Raw genomic sequence first — 4,580 nt, 5'->3', positions numbered from 1 at the left:
GGCATATTTTTTAAAAATTGTCATGAATTTGAATTAATGTATTAAATGATACGAAGTATTTTTTTTTTTAATATTATAACATAAATAAAAAAAAAGTAAAATAAATGATATTTAGAATTAACCAAATCCTCAACTAGTAATTCTGCAATGCATTTTATTCAATTATCTTCTAATACTTGACCACAAACATAGCCCATGAAATAACCAGTGCAGACAAAATCATAGATGTGTATGCAATATATCTGTTATTCTCCATGATTGATTGACATAATTGGCTTTTCAAGTCACATATTTGTTCTTGAAACTGTGATTTTTTATCTTCAATTTGTTTAGCTTTATAGTTAGAGATTCAACTTCTTTCTCATTTGCATCCAATCTCTTTGACATCATCTCACACTCGACGCATACACCGACACCATCATACAACCATTTGAAAAATCCACTGTCAGCCTCCTGCAATTTATATAAATTAAATAAACCTTAATTGTTACTTGGAACTCTAATTAAAAATTATTAAATTTAATCATATACATTAAAATTGAACCATAAACTACAAATGGGTTTAGAATAAGGTACCGGATATTTACCACAACCATGAAATTTCCTTCCCTTATTATGGTTAGGCTTGTTCACAGTTCGAATCTTAGAGAGAACTCCACATCCACATTTCACCATGCCCCCTCCAAAACTAGAAGATAAACCTCGAGAAATGGAATTTTGTGAATCCCCCATTTTTTTGGTGGGGTGTGTGTGTGTTTTTTGTGTTAATTATAAGGTTGAGCGTATGTCAAGGATATAATTGAGCTTTTAAAAACTAACCTCCTAAAAACAAGGGCAGTCAGTTGAAAATTTTGAATTTAATTTGAAAAATTCAATGAATAAATTAATTGAAAAGGATACCGCGTCACTACTGTCTTTTGATAAACATATAATATGATTTATCCTAACCATTTTTGTGTTATTACCCGTGTTTTATATGTCTCTTTTTCTACAGACTACAGCTAAGGTTCATTTGAATAACAATTTAGTACTTAGAAATTAGGCCTTAAACAACAAAACATTATTATTGGGTATAAATCATATGTGAAAAATATATCAATATAACCCATAGTGTTAAATCGCATAAAGTATGACTAAATTCTTAGTTACAGTTCTTAAACGATTATGCTCATGGAATTTAGTAAAGGTTGATGATTTAATTACTTATATTGAAGTATATGCTTACATAATTAAAACAGCTAAAGTAGACGTATAATTCACCTTTGATATTAAACCTTATCTTGGTAACATACAAAATGTGATTTATCTAGTGAAGGCCAAATTCATATCCACCATCAATTAATAATATAATAAAATATTAATAAATGAACAAATAATAGTTGGTAATGTCCAAAGTAACATATGGTCATATCCAATAACTTACAGAAATGTTTCTTACAGGTAAAGTCCAATATGTAGTTCTGGTCATTACATTTATGACAAATATATTGGAAACGAACCTCTGAAAAAACAAAGGGCGGTTAGTTGAAATTTTGAAATTTGAATTTCATTTGAAAAATTCAATGCATAAATAAATTGAAAAGGATATCGTGTCAGAGCTGTCTTTTGATAAACATATAATGTGCTTTATCCTAAACATTTTTGTGTTATTACCCATGTTTTATATGTCTCTTCTTCTACAGCTAAGGTTCATTTGAATAACAATTTAGTACTTAGACATTGGGCCTTAAACAACATAACATTATCATTGGGTATAAATCATATGTGGAAAATATATCAATATAACCCATAATGTTAAATCGCATAAAGTATGACTAAATTCTTAGTTACGGTTCTTAAACGATTATGCCCATGGAATTTTCTAAAGGTTGATGTTTTAATTACTTATATTGAGGATAGGTTATGTTTTAATTACTTATATTGAAGGATATGCTTACATAATTAAAACAGCTAAAGTTGATGTATAATTCATCTTTGATATCAAACCTTATCTTGGTAACATATAAAATGTGATTTTGTCTAGTGAAGGCCAAATTTATATTCACCATCAATTAATAATATAACAAAATATTAATAAATGAACAAACAGTAGTTGGTAATGTCCAAAGTAACATATGGTCGGATCCAAGAACTTATAGAAATGCTCCTTACAGGTAATGTCCAACATGTATTTCCATTCCTTCACTAGTAGAAAAACTCAATTTGGCACCGGTTCAAAACCCCCCTAAGACACCGATTTTGAACCGTTAATAATTTGGGGGGTGCCAATTCATCCAACAAATGCCACTGGTGAAAAATCAGTGGCAATATTTAATATTGACACCAGTTACCCGTGCTATAATTAATTTTTGGCAATGGTTAACCAGTGCCATAACTATTCCCTTTTTTATTTTTTTTTGTATTAACGTCAATTGGCATCGGTTTACCGGTGCCATTTCATATTTTTTTTAGTTTGCTTTTTCCAAAATCAACATATAATCAGTGAATTCACAGCTTTGTCTCAAAAAATATAAGCAAAACACCATAAAAAAGAATAATTGAATATGAAATACAATCAGAATTATGTATCATTAAATTGTTATTTTACAATACAAAAAAATAAATAAATTACAACATCAAAATAAAAAAAAAATAAAAAAAATTTGCAACATCGAAGAAAAAAAATTACAACATCGAAATTAAAATTCCAAAATCAACACCTTGATTCTTCACCTGCATCAATTAAAACACCGAAATTAATAAAACTCACAATAAACTAAAAAAACCTCCATGATTCATGAACTCAATTTTTTTTTTTTTTTTTTAAAAAAAACCCATAAATCACGAAAAATAAACCCCGAAAATCACGAAAAATAAAATCAACCCAGGAAATAATAATAAAAAAACCTAGAAATCACAAAAATTAAACCCAGAAAATCACGGAAATTTAAATCAACCCAGAAAATAGTACTCGTAATAAAAAAAACCCAGAAACCCCAAACATAAACCCAGAAAATAAACCCAGAAATCACGAAAATAAAAAAAATAAAAGAAAAGCCCCAAAGACGCATGCATTAACCCTAAATAAGCGGTTATTTTAACCGAAAATTAACCTAGAAAATCAAATTGAAATCCGAAAATCGATTTAAATTGATTAATGAAACCCAGAAAAATCAAATTAAAATCCAAAATTAAACCCAAAATAAACCCCAAAAAACACATGTAAGAACCCAGAAAAATCGATTAATTAAACCCAAAATTAAACCAAAAAAAAAATTAAACCAACCTTGATTAAATTCGGTGTTGTTCGTGGTCTTCATGGTGGTCTTGGGTGTTGGACTTGGTGGTGTTCTTCGTGGTCATCTTCGGTGGTGTTCGTGGAAACGAAAGAGAAGGGGACGAGAATCGGGAAGAACAAAAGAGAAAAAGAAAGAGAGATAGGGGAGACGAGGACGGAGACTTGGTGCCGGTGGTGGTGAGATGAGGGAGCAGGACAGGAGATCTAGAGAGGGAGAGGAGAGAGAAGGAGAGAGAGGAGAGGAGATCAAGAGAGAGAAATGAGGAGGGAGGCCGAGTAGTGTTTTGAGATAGGGTTTAAGGGTATATAAGGGTTTTTTTTTTTAACGGAATGCCACCGGTTCGGTTCAAACCGGTGGGAATAATGTAATGGTTTTCCTACTGGTTTGAACCGAACCGGTGGCAAAAACCTCTTCTAAAAAACCCGCCTAATTTTACCCATGTTTTCCCCACCGGTTTTAAATAACCGGTGGCATTAAGGCGGTGCCATTCTTCTTATTTCACCTAGTGATTACATTTGTGACAAATATATTGGAAGCTAACCTCCGAAAACAAAGGGCGGTCAGTTGAAAATTTTGAAATTTGAATTTAATTTGAAAATTTAAACACATAAATTAATTGAAAAAGATACCGCGTAACTGCTATTTTTTTATGAACATATTATATGCTTTCTCCTAAACATTGTTGTGTCATTACCTGTTTTTTTTTTCTTTTTTTTTTACAGCTAAGGTTCATTTGAATAACAATTTAGTATTTGGACAATGGGCCTTAAACAACATAACATTATCATTAGGTATAAATCATACTTCCTCCGTTTTTATTTTATTGCACCATTAGGACTTTTACACTATTCACTTAATCTTCTTTGACCATCATTTGTGATTTATACATTAGGGAAAATATAGTCATGTGGGATCTAGTTAGATTCTTATCGAACTCTACTTTTCAAATATCAATTTTTTATAAAAGTATAATTGAAGATATTGATAGCTAAAGTAATGCATTGGCAAGCGTGAAATCCCTTGTGGTGCAATAAAAAAAGGACGGAGGAAGTATATGGAAAATATATCAATGTAATCTATAATGTTAAATCGCATAAAGTATGACTAAATTCTTATTTACAATTCTAAAGTTTGATGTTTTAATTTTTTAATCATAAAGTATGACTAAATCGCATAAATTATGCCCATGGAATTTTCTAAAGGTTGATTTTTTGATTACTTACAATCGAAGATAAGTGGATGTTTTAATTACTTATATTAAAGTATATGCTTACAGAATTAAAACCGCTATAGTAGATGTAT

At 30.2% G+C, this 4,580-nt stretch overlaps 1 long non-coding RNA gene across 1 annotated transcript; it reads right to left on the bottom strand.

Moving 5' to 3' along the window:
• Window positions 1-2,525: 2,525 nt before the first annotated feature.
• On the bottom strand, window positions 2,526-3,553 carry LOC145627016 (uncharacterized). The gene is made up of 2 exons (XR_014111263.1): window positions 3,266-3,553; window positions 2,526-2,712 (listed from the first exon to the last, which is right to left on the bottom strand). It is a non-coding gene; the product is annotated as an uncharacterized LOC145627016 (long non-coding RNA).
• Window positions 3,554-4,580: the final 1,027 nt, after the last annotated feature.

Source organism: Chenopodium album, chromosome 4 (assembly GCF_948465745.1).
Source record: "Chenopodium album chromosome 4, dcCheAlbu1.1, whole genome shotgun sequence".
In the NCBI taxonomy this organism is placed as follows: domain Eukaryota; kingdom Viridiplantae; phylum Streptophyta; class Magnoliopsida; order Caryophyllales; family Amaranthaceae; genus Chenopodium; species Chenopodium album.
This window is presented reverse-complemented; position numbering and strand designations above follow the sequence as displayed.